This window comes from Gigantopelta aegis, chromosome 15 (genome assembly GCF_016097555.1).
Source record: "Gigantopelta aegis isolate Gae_Host chromosome 15, Gae_host_genome, whole genome shotgun sequence".
Taxonomy (NCBI): Eukaryota; Metazoa; Mollusca; class Gastropoda; order Neomphalida; family Peltospiridae; genus Gigantopelta; species Gigantopelta aegis.
The window spans coordinates 40,799,564-40,817,694 of record NC_054713.1 but is presented as its reverse complement, the minus strand read 5'-3'; the positions used below and the strand labels follow the sequence as shown (position 1 = coordinate 40,817,694).

The following is an 18,131-nucleotide window of genomic DNA, read 5'->3' as shown; positions in this document are numbered from 1 at the left end:
CATTTTCCTAATCTTGTTCGAATTCCGTCTCAATACAATACCATCAGTAGTATCGGGTTTAAGGCTGTGGTATGCATATAAATGATCCCTTGCTACTAAAGAGAAACTATAGCGGGTTTCCTTTCTGAGACTATATGTCAGAATTACCAAATGTTTGACATCCAACAGCCGATGATTAATAAATCAATGTGCTTTAGTGCTTTCGTTAAACAAAACAAACGAACTTTTAATGTACTGTTTTGTGCTGATAAGGTGTTAAATATTCATACAATCATTCATTCATTCATTTATTCACTGCCATAGAGCACCCATAAGTGGATTTATTGGGTATTTTACCATGCCAACCAGTGCTCTACGACTGGTACATCAAAAGTCGTGATTTGTGCTACCTCGTCGAATCACATTAAACTATTTTAAAATAAAATTGTAAAATAATTCCCGCGAACCGGATTCGAACCAGTGACCTAAGGATATCAGTGTACAACTCTACAGTCCTCCGCTCTACCAACTGAGCTATCACGGGTTATAGATGTATATTTTAAAGTGATACTCTAGAGTAAAAAGCCATTAATTGCTTCAGTGATTTATTAGTTTAAAGTGCGAGGTCAGAGGTCAGATAGCCGGAAATGTTAGTTACAGTAGCCTGCCCAGATTAGCATTCATATCTATATCCCTTTTTATGATAGTTAAGGTTTCGAATATATAACCTCTTATTTCTGTCAGTAAAGATTTCAAGTATACAACCATTTTTCCTGTCAGTAAAGTTTGTGACACTTATTAATGTCAGTAATGATTTCGCACATACAACCTTATTAATGTCAGCGGAAATTTCAAATATACAATATCTTATTCATTTGAAATCTACAGCTTAATAATGTCAGAATAGATCTGAATTATTGATGTTTTTACTGTTCAATACATTTAAATTCCTAATAATAATAAAGTTGTATTGCTATAGATTTTGTTCGTTGTTGTTATTTTATTAAAATAATGTGAAACGTGGCGTTTCGTGCTCTTTAATGTTTTGGAAAAGTGCAATCATCGGCTAATGGAAAATTACATTTTGTTTTGTTTAACGACACCACTAGAGGACATCGATGTTCTTTGTATATGTAAATTAATCTAGATAGACATAAGACTCATAGTTGAAGCAAGACTCTTGCTAATACAGGGGTATCATATACTAAGATCTGTCTTGGTTAGCTTTCATATCTATGATCCTTTTATGACAGCTAGTTTTCAAATATATAACCTGTCAGTAAATATTCCAAATATATAATCATTTTTATATCTTTAAAAGAGTAAGAATATTACTAAAGTCAGTGAAGATTTCATGAATAACTATAACCCTTTTTATGTCATTAAAGGTTTTGACTGTTATTAGTGTTAATTAAGGTTTCAAATATATAACCTCTTATTAATGTCAGTAAAGATTCCAAACATATAAGCCTTTTTATGTCTTTAAAAGAGTATGCATATTATTAAAGTCAGTGAAGATTTCATTAACACATATAACCCTTTTTATGTCATTAAAGGTTTTGATTGTTATTAGTGTCAATTAAGGTTTCAAATATATAACCTCTTTTTAATGTCAGTAAAGATTTCCAGTATATAATCCCTTTTATGTCAGTAACATTTTTTTACTGTTAATGTCATTAATAATTTCTAATCTACAACCTCTTATTAATGTCAGGGGGAATGTCAGATATATCTTATTCATTTGAAATCTACTTCTTATTAATATCATTATAGATCTGAAATTTATATCTGGTAATAATGTGAAATTATGGACGCTTTTACTTTTCAATACATTTAAATTCCTAATAATAAAGTTGAATTGTTATATATTTCTTTGGTTCTTGTTATTTTGTAAATATAATATCAAAAGTGGGGGTTTGCCCACGTTATTGTTTTGGAATAGTGCAATTATCGGCGAGTGCATGTCAAACATATTGTATTTCTCACTTGTAGTCTTCAGAGGAAACCCGCTACAGTTTTCCATTAGCAGCAAGGGATCTTTTATGTGCATTATTACCATCCCACAGACACGATTGTACACACCACGGTCATCGATATACCAGTCGTGGTGTGAACGCATGAAGAGGCACTCCTAAATCCTTCAATTAAAAATATATATGCGATGTCGTATTCAACAATCTTGTTCGAATTCCGTCTCAATTCAATACCATTACTAGTATCGGATTCAAGGCCGTGATATGTGCTATCCTGTCTGTGGGATGATACATATAAATGATCCCTTGCTACTACTGAAAAAAATATAGAGGGTTTCTTCTCTAAAACTATGTCAGAATTACCAAATGTTTGACATCCAATAGCCGATGATTAATACATCAATGTGCTCTAGTGGTGTCGTTAAACAAAACAAACGAACTTTTAATGTACTTTTTGTGCTAATAAGGTGTTAAATATTCATACATTTATTCATTCAATCATTCATTTATTCACTGCCATAGAGCACCATCAGTGGATTAATTGGGTATTTTTACCCTGCGAACCAGTGCTCTACGACTGGTATATCAAAAGTCGTGATTTGCCCTACCTCGTCGAATCAGATTAAAATATTTTAAAATAAAATTGTAAAACAAATTCCCGCGAACCGGATTCGAACCAGTGACCTAAGGATATCAATGTATATAACTCTACAGTCCTCCGCTCTACCAACTGAGCTATCACGGGTTATAGATGTATATTTTAAAGTGATACTCTAGAGTAAAAGCCATTAATTGCTTCAGTGATTTATTAGTTTAAAGTGCGAGGTCAGAGGCCAGATAGCAGGAAATGTTACTCGCATTAGCCTGCCCAGATTAGCTTTTATATCTATAACCCTTTTATGATAGTTAAGGTTTTTAAATATATAACCTCTTATTGATGTCAGTAAAGATTATGACTGTTATGTTTTCAGTGTATGTAAATAGACTCAAAACTCCGGTCGAAAGAAAAAAGAAAGAAAGAAATGTTTTATTTAACGACGCACTCAACACATTTTATTTACGGTTATATGGAGTCAGACGTATCGTTAAGGACCGCACAGATTTTGAGAGGAAACCCTCTGTCGCCACTACATGGGCTACTCTTCCGATTAACAGTAGGGGATCTTTTATTTGCGCTTCCCACAGACAGGATAGCACAAACCATGGCCTTTGTTGAACCAGTTACGGATCACTGGTCGGTGCAAGTGGTTTACACCTACTCATTGAGCCTTTCGGAGAACTCACTCAGGGTTTGGAGTCGGTATCTGGATTAAAAATCCCATTCCTCGACTGGGATCCGAACCCAGTACCTACCAGCCTGTAGACCGATGGCCTACCACGACGCCACCGAGGCCAGTAACTCCAGTCGAGGCAAGAGTCTCGGTAATACATGGGTATCATACAATATAACCTATCTCGATCAGCTTTCTATATCTATAAACCTTTTATGACAGTTAAGGTTTTTAAATATATAACCGCTTATTTATGTCAGTAAAGTTTGTGACACTTATTAATGTCAATAATGATTTTACATATACAACCTCTTATTAATGTCAGCGGAAATGTCAAATACACGATATCTTATTCATTTGAAATGTACTTCTTAATAATGTCAGAATAGATCTGAATTATTGATGTTTTTACTATTCAAATACATTTAAATTCCTAATAATAATAAAGTTGCATTGTTATAGATGTTGTTGTCTGTTGTTATTTTGTTAAAATAATGTCAAACGTGGCGTTTCGCGCTCTTTAATGTTTTGGAAAAGTGCAATCATCGGCTGATGGAAAATTACATTTTGTTTTGTTTAACGACACCACTAGAGCACATTGATTTTTTAAATCATCGGCTATTGAATGTCAACTATTTCGTAATTTTGACATATAGTCTTAGAGAGGAAACCAGCTACATTTTCCTAATCTTGTTCGAATTCCGTCTCAATACAATACCATCAGTAGTATCGGGTTTAAGGCTGTGGTATGCATATAAATGATCCCTTGCTACTAAAGAGAAACTATAGCGGGTTTCCTTTCTGAGACTATATGTCAGAATTACCAAATGTTTGACATCCAACAGCCGATGATTAATAAATCAATGTGCTTTAGTGCTTTCGTTAAACAAAACAAACGAACTTTTAATGTACTGTTTTGTGCTGATAAGGTGTTAAATATTCATACAATCATTCATTCATTCATTTATTCACTGCCATAGAGCACCCATAAGTGGATTTATTGGGTATTTTACCATGCCAACCAGTGCTCTACGACTGGTACATCAAAAGTCGTGATTTGTGCTACCTCGTCGAATCACATTAAACTATTTTAAAATAAAATTGTAAAATAATTCCCGCGAACCGGATTCGAACCAGTGACCTAAGGATATCAGTGTACAACTCTACAGTCCTCCGCTCTACCAACTGAGCTATCACGGGTTATAGATGTATATTTTAAAGTGATACTCTAGAGTAAAAAGCCATTAATTGCTTCAGTGATTTATTAGTTTAAAGTGCGAGGTCAGAGGTCAGATAGCCGGAAATGTTAGTTACAGTAGCCTGCCCAGATTAGCATTCATATCTATATCCCTTTTTATGATAGTTAAGGTTTCGAATATATAACCTCTTATTTCTGTCAGTAAAGATTTCAAGTATACAACCATTTTTCCTGTCAGTAAAGTTTGTGACACTTATTAATGTCAGTAATGATTTTTTTTATCTTTTTATTTACAAATTCAACAATTCACATTCAATAAATAAAATATATATTAAAGCAATAAACACGCACACACAAGAACCATTCACTGAACTACTCTGACCTCTCGCGCTCATTCATACTGATTTCATCCATTAATATATATATTATCATCATTTCTTATAAACATTGAAAAAAATAAATTAAAAAATAGTAATTTCATTCACTTCTCAAACGTCTGTTTTATAAACACCAGCAATTAAAGTTCTAAACAGGTTTTAATTTTTTTCCATTTGGATCAGTGTCAATTCCTTTTCTTTTTCTTTCCTCGGCTAACCTCCTGATAAACGCTTCATTAGGTCGATCGACCATTCTCCTCCTTCTGTATTTTCTGTTTTGAGAGTCATGGTGTTCAGTGTTCTCCAATTGATCTATGTCCGTGCGTGGTAAGCGGTCACCCATTGTCTCGGTTCTTTCATTCCCAACATCTGAGCTTCTGTTTTTAACAGGTGAATCAGTCACTCGCTTCACACTAGTATTGTCCGATTTCTTTCCTTCTTCTGTCTTTGTTCCTCTAACCTCCTCATTGTCTTTAGCTGGCTTGGCATGCTTCACTGACGGGGCTCCTTTAGGGATCGAAATTACTTTTTCAATTACCTCATCGTCCATATTTTCTTCATCAGAACTGTGTTCCTCTCCATTACTTGTATATTCCACATCAGAATCACATTCCTCTCTACTTCTACCGTCCTTACAACTACACTGAGAATGTCTCTTGTTACACTCACCACACTTTAACTTTTCACAAAACTGTTTTATATGGCCAGTTTGTTTACAAAAATTGCACACAATATCTGGACAAAACTTCATGACATGTGAATCAGATAAACAGTTCCAGCATACTTTTGTTTGACCACTGTGTATTACCCGAAAAAACATGGGTCCTTCTGCAGTATCAAACTTCACAGAATATGGCATCGATTTGACGTTTTCCGGAAATTTCACCCTTACATAACGTGTTCCATCAAAAATGGGAAGTCCAGCATGTTTCCGCCTTTTAATGTCAGATATTACCGCAATCTTGTATTCATTTAGTTTCTTGACAATGCCATCATCAGTTACATATGATGGTAAATGCATAAAAGACACCACCACTGTGTCAGAAAACAACATGCTACAGTTAAAATCATGTCCATTGAACGAAAAACCATCGGCTACCAACCTCGCATTTTCTTCACAATCAAAAGTCACATCCAGAATGTTAGCATATTTGGGAACAATCGCCAAAACTGTATTCTCACCAGTAATATCTTCCAAAGCTTTGTAAATGTCATCAATCTTGTGTTTTAGATTATCCAAAACATCAATAGAAACTGTGCATTCCTTCCTGTACCTCGCACCCAAAATGGGCCTCTTCTCTCCACCGTTGACCGAAGTCGACATCACAAAAGTCAGATTTTTTTAAAAACTAAAAAAACCCTGACAATACACAACTTTCCCATCAAAAAAAGATCAAGTCTCTTGCATTTCAGTAAAAAACAAAACACACATCTCCAAACAATAAAAACCGAAAAATACCAAGAGCACTCTGAAACACGTCTTATCACAACAAATACACAACCGGAAGTCCCAAAGTTTGTGACACTTATTAATGTCAATAATGATTTTACATATACAACCTCTTATTAATGTCAGCGGAAATGTCAAATACACGATATCTTATTCATTTGAAATGTACTTCTTAATAATGTCAGAATAGATCTGAATTATTGATGTTTTTACTATTCAAATACATTTAAATTCCTAATAATAATAAAGTTGCATTGTTATAGATGTTGTTGTCTGTTGTTATTTTGTTAAAATAATGTCAAACGTGGCGTTTCGCGCTCTTTAATGTTTTGGAAAAGTGCAATCATCGGCTGATGGAAAATTACATTTTGTTTTGTTTAACGACACCACTAGAGCACATTGATTTTTTAAATCATCGGCTATTGAATGTCAACTATTTCGTAATTTTGACATATAGTCTTAGAGAGGAAACCAGCTACATTTTCCTAATCTTGTTCGAATTCCGTCTCAATACAATACCATCAGTAGTATCGGGTTTAAGGCTGTGGTATGCATATAAATGATCCCTTGCTACTAAAGAGAAACTATAGCGGGTTTCCTTTCTGAGACTATATGTCAGAATTACCAAATGTTTGACATCCAACAGCCGATGATTAATAAATCAATGTGCTTTAGTGCTTTCGTTAAACAAAACAAACGAACTTTTAATGTACTGTTTTGTGCTGATAAGGTGTTAAATATTCATACAATCATTCATTCATTCATTTATTCACTGCCATAGAGCACCCATAAGTGGATTTATTGGGTATTTTACCATGCCAACCAGTGCTCTACGACTGGTACATCAAAAGTCGTGATTTGTGCTACCTCGTCGAATCACATTAAACTATTTTAAAATAAAATTGTAAAATAATTCCCGCGAACCGGATTCGAACCAGTGACCTAAGGATATCAGTGTACAACTCTACAGTCCTCCGCTCTACCAACTGAGCTATCACGGGTTATAGATGTATATTTTAAAGTGATACTCTAGAGTAAAAAGCCATTAATTGCTTCAGTGATTTATTAGTTTAAAGTGCGAGGTCAGAGGTCAGATAGCCGGAAATGTTAGTTACAGTAGCCTGCCCAGATTAGCATTCATATCTATATCCCTTTTTATGATAGTTAAGGTTTCGAATATATAACCTCTTATTTATGTCAGTAAAGATTATGACTGTTATGTTTTCAGTAAATAGACTCAAAACTCCGGTCGAAAGAAAAAAGAAAGAAAGAAATGTTTTATTTAACGACGCACTCAACACATTTTATTTACGGTTATATGGCGTCAGACGTATCGTTAAGGACCGCACAGATTTTGAGAGGAAACCCGCTGTCGCCACTACATGGGCTACTCTTCCGATTAACAGTAGGGGATCTTTTATTTGCGCTTCCCACAGACAGGATAGCACAAACCATGGCCTTTGTTGAACCAGTTACGGATCACTGGTCGGTGCAAGTGGTTTACACCTACCCATTGAGCCTTGCGGAGCACTCACTCAGGTTTTGGAGTCGGTATCTGGATTAAAAATCCCATTCCTCGACTGAGATCCGAACCCAGTACCTACCAGCCTGTAGACCGATGGCCTACCACGACGCCACCGAGGCCAGTAACTCCAGTCGAAGCAAGAGTCTCGGTAATACATGGGTATCATACAATATAACCTATCTCGATCAGCTTTCTATATCTATAAACCTTTTATGACAGTTAAGGTTTTTAAATATATAACCGCTTATTTATGTCAGTAAAGTTTGTGACACTTATTAATGTCAATAATGATTTTACATACACAACCTCTTATTAATGTGCAAATACACGATATCTTATTCATTTGAAATGTACTTCTTAATAATGTCAGAATAGATCTGAATTATTGATGTTTTTACTATTCAATACAATTAAATTCCTAATAATAATAAAGTTGCATTGTTATAGATGTTGTCTGTTGTTATTTTGTTAAAATAATGTCAAACTTGGCGTTTCGCTCTCTTTAATATTTTGGAAAAGTGCAATCATCGGCTGATGGAAAATTACATTTTGTTTTGTTTAACGACACCACTAGAGCACATTGATTTTTTAAATCATCGGCTATTGAATGTCAACTATTTCGTAATTTTGACATATAGTCTTAGATAGGAAACCAGCTACATTTTCCTAATCTTGTTCGAATTCCGTCTCAATACAATACCATCAGTAGTATCGGGTTTAAGGCTGTGGTATGCATATAAATGATCCCTTGCTACTAAAGAGAAAATATAGCGGGTTTCCTTTCTAAGACTATATGTCAGAATTACCAAATGTTTGACATCCAACAGCCGATGATTAATAAATCAATGTGCTTTAGTGCTTTCGTTAAACAAAACAAACGAACTTTTAATGTACTGTTTTGTGCTGATAAGGTGTTAAATATTCATACAATCATTCATTCATTCATTTATTCACTGCCATAGAGCACCCATAAGTGGATTTATTGGGTATTTTACGACTGGTACATCAAAAGTCGTGATTTGTCCTACCTCGTCGAATCAAATTAAACTATTTTAAAATAAAATTGTAAAATAATTCCCGCGAACCGGATTCGAACCAGTGACCTAAGGATATTAATGTATAACTCTACAGTCCTCCGCTCTACCAACTGAGCTATCACGGGTTATAGATGTATATTTTAAAGTGATACTCTAGAGTAAAGCCATTAATTGCTTCAGTGATGTATTAGTTCAAAGTGCGATGTCAGAGGTCAGATAGCAGGAAATGTTAGACACAGTAACCTGCCCAGAGGACATGTTTTCAGTATATGTAAATTAGTCTCGATAGACTCCAGTCGAAGCAAGAGTCTTGGTAATACATGGCTATCATATATTATAACCTCGATCTCGATCAGCTTTTCATATCTACAACCCTTTTATGGCAGTTAAGATTTTTAAATATATAACCTCTTATTTATGTCAGTAAAGATTTCAAGTATATAACCATTTTCATGTCAGTAAAGTTTGTGACACTTATTAATGTCAGTAATGATTTCACATATACAACCTCTTATTAATGTCAACGGAAATTTCAAATATACAATATCTTATTCCTTTGAAATCTACCTCTTAATGTCATTTTTCCATTAGTCGCAAGGGATCTTTTATATGCACCATCCGACAGACAGGATAGCACATACCACAGCCTTTGATGTACCAGTCGTGGTGCACTGGCTGTAACGAGAAATAGCCTAGTGGTTTGGGATCGATCCCCATTGGTGGGCCCATTGGGCGTTTCTCGTTCCAGCCAGTGCACCACGACTGGTCTATCAAAGGCTGTGGTATGTGGTATCCTGTCTGTGGGATGATGCATATAAAAGATCCCTTGCTGCATTAGGACAAAATGTAGCAACTTTCCTTTGATGACTACGTGTCAGAATTACCAAATGTTTGACATACAATAGCCAATGATTATTTAATCAATGGTCTCCAGTGGTGTCGTTAAACAAAATAAACTTTTGTCTGTAAAATACCACCCTCCTTGCATAATTTCTTGCACACGCGCCTGATCACTGCTATGTTATCGCATTTATTGAAGACCCAGTCTTTCAAATGTAGTTGTCAGGGATACATTTATACCAGAACATGTTTAAATCTGAAAAGAAAACACATTTTAGAGTGCGGCTATTAGGTGTCTATAACATGGTTCAAAGAAGGAGAAATAGTTTTTAACGACGAATTCAACACTTCAAAATTTAAAATAAAGTTCAAGTTCAAATTATGTCTAGAATGTGTACATAAAATTTGTTTTGTTTAACGACACATATAAAGCACATTGATTTATTAATCGAACATTTGGTAATTTTGACATATAGAGTTAGAGAAGAAACCCGCTACATTTTTTTTTCCATTAGTAGCACCCTATCATTTATATGTAGCTTACCATGCCATAAACAGGATAGCACATACCACAGCCTTCTGATATACCAGTTATGGTTTAATGGCTAGAGTTTACATCACTAGTTATAACTCCACGAATATAAGGCATCACAAGACATTTTCCTTTATTAAAGTTTGTTTTGTTTAACGACACCATTTTCCTTTATTAGATTTAAGTGTATTAGAATGCTGTTCATTGAATAATCCATTGATGTCGAACAAAATGAATGATGTATTGCTGAGAAGAGAGAGAAAAAAAAAACATAAAATGAGCAACTATTTCTGAAAAATGTACACCAATGTGACCAATTTCCGCTGCGAATTATTCAATCCACCATGAGAAACCCCATCAGATGAGCAACTATTCGTTAAAAATGAACACCAAAATGACCATTTTCCGCCTCCAATTGTTCAATCCACAGCCATTTCGTGAAATGAAGGGTTTCCTGAATAGAATATCGACACAGAATTTCTGCTTCAGTTGCTGCTGTCGGTGATTCTTTCTTCTTGAAGCGACTTGGGACTAAACGCCATGGGAAGTAACTCCTTCACGAGAACCTTCTTCCACGTTTTGTCCGGTTTCACCAGGTATATCTCCCAGTCGAGACCAAACTGAAATCATATTGAAACAAGTTTAAAATGTTACAGATATTCAGCACTGACAATAGTAATACCTCATGACTACAGGCAATTCAGATCAAAGATGTGTTGCATTTCTGTCATAATGATGATGATGATGACGATCATGCTCGATGATGATGATGATCATCATCACAACCAACACCACTACCATCATCATAATCCTCAGTCATAAGAATTATCATCATCACCGCCACCATCACCACCATCATCATCATCACCACCATCGTCGTCGTCGTCGTCATCGTCGTCGTCGTCATCGCTGTAATCGCCACCACTATCACTGCTACTACTTCTGTTATTACCATGAACTTAACAGCATCATCATGATCATCGTCGACGTCATTATCATCAACATCGCAGTCATCATAATCATTGTCATCATTATCGCCTTCATAATCATCACCACCATCACTGTTACTATATATACTACTACCATTAGCTATCATCATCATCATCATTATCAACATCACCACCACTACCACATCATCATCATCATAAGCAGATCATGATCAGGGCCGTAGCTAGGATTTTTGTTGGGGGGGGGGGGAGGCGACACGGTTAAGAAGAGAATTTTCTTTAAGTTTCTATAATTTTTCCGGATTTGTTTCTAGGGGTGGCAACTGCCCCCTTACACCCCTCCACCCCTCCCCCGCTAGCTACGGCCCTGATGATCATTAACAACATTAAAGGAGCTGTGTCAGAAAGTGGTTGTAATATTGAAAGCCTAGATGCTTCCTTTTCTATTAGTTTTGTTTTTGGGGTTGGGTTTTTTTTGTTTACGTTCTGCGTTGAATTTCTAACCTACCTCTGCATAAAACTGTCTACACGCACCACACGATCCTTTGAAGGAGCCCTTTATGTCGCTGTGGAAAACAAAAGAAGAAGAAGAAGAAAAAGAAGTTTTATTTAACGTTGTACTCACAAAAATACATTTTTAATTTACAGTTATATGGCGTCGGACATATGATCACACAGATAATGAGTTAAAGTTTGTTTTGTTTAACATCACTGAAGTACAATGATTTATTAATCATCGGCAAATGGATGTCAAATATTTGGTAATTCTGACAGATAGTCCTAGAGAGGAAACACGCTGCCGCAACTCCATGGATTTACTCTGTTCAATTTGCAGCAAGATATCTTTTATACGCACAACTCAATATACAGGACAGTACATACCACGGCCTTTGTTATGAACTCCTTGTTTAACGACATATCAGCACATTTTAAACTACAGCTATTTGATGTCTAACATACTGAGGTACTTTTTATATGCACCATCCCACACACTACGGCCTTTGTTGTGAACTACTTGTTTAACGACATATCAGCACATTTTAAACTACAGCTATTTGATGTCTAACATATTGAGGTACTTTTTATATGCACCATCCCACATACCACGGCCTTTGTTGTGAACTCCTTGTTTAACGACATATCAGCACATTTTAAACTACAGCTATTTGATGTCTAACATATTGAGGTACTTTGTATATGCACCATCCCACACACCACGGCCTTTGTTGTGAACTCCTTGTTTAACGACATATCAGCACATTTGAAACTACAGCTATTTGATGTCTAACATATTGAGGTACTTTTTATATGCACCATCACATACCACGGCCTTTGTTGTGAACTTCTTGTTTAACGACATATCAGCACATTTTAAACTACAGCTATTTGATGTCTAACATATTGAGGTACTTTGTATATGCACCATCCCACATACCACGGCCTTTGTTGTGAACTCCTTGTTTAACGACATATCAGCACATTTTAAACTACAGCTATTTGATGTCTAACATATTGAGGTACTTTGTATATGCACCATCCCACACACCACGGCCTTTGTTGTGAACTCCTTGATTAACGACATATCAGCACATTTGAAACTACAGCTATTTGATGTCTAACATATTGAGGTACTTTTTATATGCACCATCACATACCACGGCCTTTGTTGTGAACTTCTTGTTTAACGACATATCAGCACATTTTAAACTACAGCTATTTGATGTCTAACATATTGAGGTACTTTGTATATGCACCATCCCACACACCACGGCCTTTGTTGTGAACTCCTTGTTTAACGACATATCAGCACATTTTAAACTACAGCTATTTGATGTCTAACATATTGAGGTACTTTGTATATGCACCATCCCACACACCACGGCCTTTGTTGTGAACTCCTTGTTTAACGACATATCAGCACATTTGAAACTACAGCTATTTGATGTCTAACATATTGAGGTACTTTTTATATGCACCATCCCACACACCACGGCCTTTGTTGTGAACTCCTTGTTTAACGACATATCAGCACATTTGAAACTACAGCTATTTGATGTCTAACATATTGAGGTACTTTTTATATGCACCATCCCACATACCACGGCCTTTGTTGTGAACTCCTTGTTTAACGACATATCAGCACATTTTAAACTACAGCTATTTGATGTCTAACATATTGAGGTACTTTGTATATGCACCATCCCACACACCACGGCCTTTGTTGTGAACTCCTTGTTTAACGACATATCAGCACATTTGAAACTACAGCTATTTGATGTCTAACATATTGAGGTACTTTTTATATGCACCATCACATACCACGGCCTTTGTTGTGAACTTCTTGTTTAACGACATATCAGCACATTTTAAACTACAGCTATTTGATGTCTAACATATTGAGGTACTTTGTATATGCACCATCCCACACACCACGGCCTTTGTTGTGAACTCCTTGTTTAACGACATATCAGCACATTTTAAACTACAGCTATTTGATGTCTAACATATTGAGTACTAACATGAGGTACTTTGTATATGCACCATACCACACACCACGGCCTTTGTTGTGAACTCCTTGTTTAACGACATATCAGCACATTTTAAACTACAGCTATTTGATGTCTAACATATTGAGGTACTTTGTATATGCACCATCCCACACACCACGGCCTTTGTTGTGAACTCCTTGTTTAACGACATATCAGCACATTTGAAACTACAGCTATTTGATGTCTAACATATTGAGGTACTTTTTATATGCACCATCCCACACACCACGGCCTTTGTTGTGAACTCCTTGTTTAACGACATATCAGCACATTTGAAACTACAGCTATTTGATGTCTAACATATTGAGGTACTTTTTATATGCACCATCCCACATACCACGGCCTTTGTTGTGAACTCCTTGTTTAACGACATATCAGCACATTTTAAACTACAGCTATTTGATGTCTAACATATTGAGGTACTTTTTATATGCACCATCCCACACACTACGGCCTTTGTTGTGAACTCCTTGTTTAACGACATATCAGCACATTTTAAACTACAGCTATTTGATGTCTAACATATTGAGGTACTTTTTATATGCACCATCCCACATACCACGGCCTTTGTTGTGAACTCCTTGTTTAACGACATATCAGCACATTTTAAACTACAGCTATTTGATGTCTAACATATTGAGGTACTTTGTATATGCACCATCCCACACACCACGGCCTTTGTTATGAACTCCTTGTTTAACGACATATCAGCACATTTGAAACTACAGCTATTTGATGTCTAACATATTGAGGTACTTTTTATATGCACCATCACATACCACGGCCTTTGTTGTGAACTTCTTGTTTAACGACATATCAGCACATTTTAAACTACAGCTATTTGATGTCTAACATATTGAGGTACTTTGTATATGCACCATCCCACACACCACGGCCTTTGTTGTGAACTCCTTGTTTAACGACATATCAGCACATTTTAAACTACAGCTATTTGATGTCTAACATATTGAGGTACTTTGTATATGCACCATCCCACACACCACGGCCTTTGTTGTGAACTCCTTGTTTAACGACATATCAGCACATTTGAAACTACAGCTATTTGATGTCTAACATATTGAGGTACTTTTTATATGCACCATCCCACACACCACGACCTTTGTTGTGAACTCCTTGTTTAACGACATATCAGCACATTTGAAACTACAGCTATTTGATGTCTAACATATTCAGGTACTTTTTATATGCACCATCCCACATACCACGGCCTTTGTTGTGAACTCCTTGTTTAACGACATATCAGCACATTTTAAACTACAGCTATTTGATGTCTAACATATTGAGGTACTTTTTATATGCACCATCCCACACACCACGGCCTTTGTTGTGAACTCCTTGTTTAACGACATATCAGCACATTTTAAACTACAGCTATTTGATGTCTAACATATTGAGGTACTTTTTATATGCACCATACCACACACCACGGCCTTTGTTGTGAACTCCTTGTTTAACGACATATCAGCACATTTTAAACTACAGCTATTTGATGTCTAACATATTGAGGTACTTTGTATATGCACCATCACACACCACGGCCTTTGTTGTGAACTTCTTGTTTAACGACATATCAGCACATTTTAAACTACAGCTATTTGATGTCTAACATATTGAGGTACTTTTTATATGCACCATCACACACCACGGCCGTTGTTGTGAACTCCTTGTTTAACGACATATCAGCACATTTTAAACTACAGCTATTTGATGTCTAACATATTGAGGTACTTTGTATATGCACAATCCCACACACCACGGCCTTTGTTGTGAACTCCTTGTTTAACGACATATCAGCACATTTTAAACTACAGCTATTTGATGTCTAACATATTGAGGTACTTTGTATATGCACCATCCCACACACCACGGCCTTTGTTGTGAACTCCTTGTTTAACGACATATCAGCACATTTTAAACTACAGCTATTTGATGTCTAACATATTGAGGTACTTTGTATATGCACCATCCCACACACCACGGCCTTTGTTGTGAACTCCTTGTTTAACGACATATCAGCACATTTGAAACTACAGCTATTTGATGTCTAACATATTGAGGTACTTTTTATATGCACCATCCCACACACCACGGCCTTTGTTGTGAACTCCTTGTTTAACGACATATCAGCACATTTGAAACTACAGCTATTTGATGTCTAACATATTGAGGTACTTTTTATATGCACCATCCCACATACCACGGCCTTTGTTGTGAACTCCTTGTTTAACGACATATCAGCACATTTTAAACTACAGCTATTTGATGTCTAACATATTGAGGTACTTTGTATATGCACCATCCCACACACCACGGCCTTTGTTGTGAACTCCTTGTTTAACGACATATCAGCACATTTGAAACTACAGCTATTTGATGTCTAACATATTGAGGTACTTTTTATATGCACCATCCCACATACCACGGCCTTTGTTGTGAACTCCTTGTTTAACGATATCAGCACATTTTAAACTACAGCTATTTGATGTCTAACATATTGAGGTACTTTTTATATGCACCATCCCACACACCACGGCCTTTGTTGTGAACTCCTTGTTTAACGACATATCAGCACATTTTAAACTACAGCTATTTGATGTCTAACATATTGAGGTACTTTTTATATGCACCATCCCACATACCACGGCCTTTGTTGTGAACTCCTTGTTTAACGACATATCAGCACATTTTAAACTACAGCTATTTGATGTCTAACATATTGAGGTACTTTGTATATGCACCATCCCACACACCACGGCCTTTGTTGTGAACTCCTTGTTTAACGACATATCAGCACATTTGAAACTACAGCTATTTGATGTCTAACATATTGAGGTACTTTTTATATGCACCATCACACACCACGGCCTTTGTTGTGAACTTCTTGTTTAACGACATATCAGCACATTTTAAACTACAGCTATTTGATGTCTAACATATTGAGGTACTTTGTATATGCACCATCCCACACACCACGGCCTTTGTTGTGAACTCCTTGTTTAACGACATATCAGCACATTTTAAACTACAGCTATTTGATGTCTAACATATTGAGGTACTTTGTATATGCACCATCCCACACACCACGGCCTTTGTTGTGAACTCCTTGTTTAACGACATATCAGCACATTTTAAACTACAGCTATTTGATGTCTAACATATTGAGGTACTTTTTATATGCACCATCCCACACACCACGGCCTTTGTTGTGAACTCCTTGTTTAACGACATATCAGCACATTTGAAACTACAGCTATTTGATGTCTAACATATTGAGGTACTTTTTATATGCACCATCCCACATACCACGGCCTTTGTTGTGAACTCCTTGTTTAACGACATATCAGCACATTTTAAACTACAGCTATTTGATGTCTAACATATTGAGGTACTTTTTATATGCACCATCCCACACACCACGGCCTTTGTTGTGAACTCCTTGTTTAACGACATATCAGCACATTTTAAACTACAGCTATTTGATGTCTAACATATTGAGGTACTTTTTATATGCACCATCCCACACACCACGGCCTTTGTTGTGAACTCCTTGTTTAACGACATATCAGCACATTTTAAACTACAGCTATTTGATGTCTAACATATTGAGGTACTTTGTATATGCACCATCACACACACCACGGCCTTTGTTGTGAACTTCTTGTTTAACGACATATCAGCACATTTTAAACTACAGCTATTTGATGTCTAACATATTGAGGTACTTTTTATATGCACCATCCCACACACCACGGCCTTTGTTGTGAACTCCTTGTTTAACGACATATCAGCACATTTTAAACTACAGCTATTTGATGTCTAACATATTGAGGTACTTTGTATATGCACCATCCCACACACCACGGCCTTTGTTGTGAACTCCTTGTTTAACGACATATCAGCACATTTTAAACTACAGCTATTTGATGTCTAACATATTGAGGTACTTTGTATATGCACCATCCCACACACCACGGCCTTTGTTGTGAACTCCTTGTTTAACGACATATCAGCACATTTTAAACTACAGCTATTTGATGTCTAACATATTGAGGTACTTTTTATATGCACCATCCCACACACCACGGCCTTTGTTGTGAACTCCTTGTTTAACGACATATCAGCACATTTGAAACTACAGCTATTTGATGTCTAACATATTGAGGTACTTTTTATATGCACCATCCCACACACCACGGCCTTTGTTGTGAACTCCTTGTTTAACGACATATCAGCACATTTGAAACTACAGCTATTTGATGTCTAACATATTGAGGTACTTTTTATATGCACCATCCCACACACCACGGCCTTTGTTGTGAACTCCTTGTTTAACGACATATCAGCACATTTTAAACTACAGCTATTTGATGTCTAACATATTGAGGTACTTTGTATATGCACCATCCCACACACCACGGCCTTTGTTGTGAAC

General features: G+C 36.2%; 5 non-coding genes across 5 annotated transcripts; all 5 read right to left on the bottom strand.

Annotated features, from left to right (window-relative positions):
* Nucleotides 1-436: 436 nt before the first annotated feature.
* Nucleotides 437-523, bottom strand: Trnay-gua. Its single transcript is given in 2 exon segments — nucleotides 437-472; nucleotides 487-523. It is a non-coding gene; the product is annotated as a tRNA-Tyr (tRNA).
* A 2,085-nt stretch (nucleotides 524-2,608) lies between these two features.
* Trnay-gua lies at nucleotides 2,609-2,697 on the bottom strand. The gene is given in 2 exon segments: nucleotides 2,609-2,644; nucleotides 2,661-2,697. It is a non-coding gene; the product is annotated as a tRNA-Tyr (tRNA).
* A 1,639-nt stretch (nucleotides 2,698-4,336) lies between these two features.
* Nucleotides 4,337-4,423, bottom strand: Trnay-gua. Its single transcript is given in 2 exon segments — nucleotides 4,337-4,372; nucleotides 4,387-4,423. It is a non-coding gene; the product is annotated as a tRNA-Tyr (tRNA).
* Nucleotides 4,424-7,162: 2,739 nt separating this feature from the next.
* Nucleotides 7,163-7,249, bottom strand: Trnay-gua. The gene is given in 2 exon segments: nucleotides 7,163-7,198; nucleotides 7,213-7,249. It is a non-coding gene; the product is annotated as a tRNA-Tyr (tRNA).
* A 1,599-nt stretch (nucleotides 7,250-8,848) lies between these two features.
* Nucleotides 8,849-8,935, bottom strand: Trnay-gua. Its single transcript is given in 2 exon segments — nucleotides 8,849-8,884; nucleotides 8,899-8,935. It is a non-coding gene; the product is annotated as a tRNA-Tyr (tRNA).
* Between the last annotated feature and the right edge of the window lie 9,196 nt (nucleotides 8,936-18,131).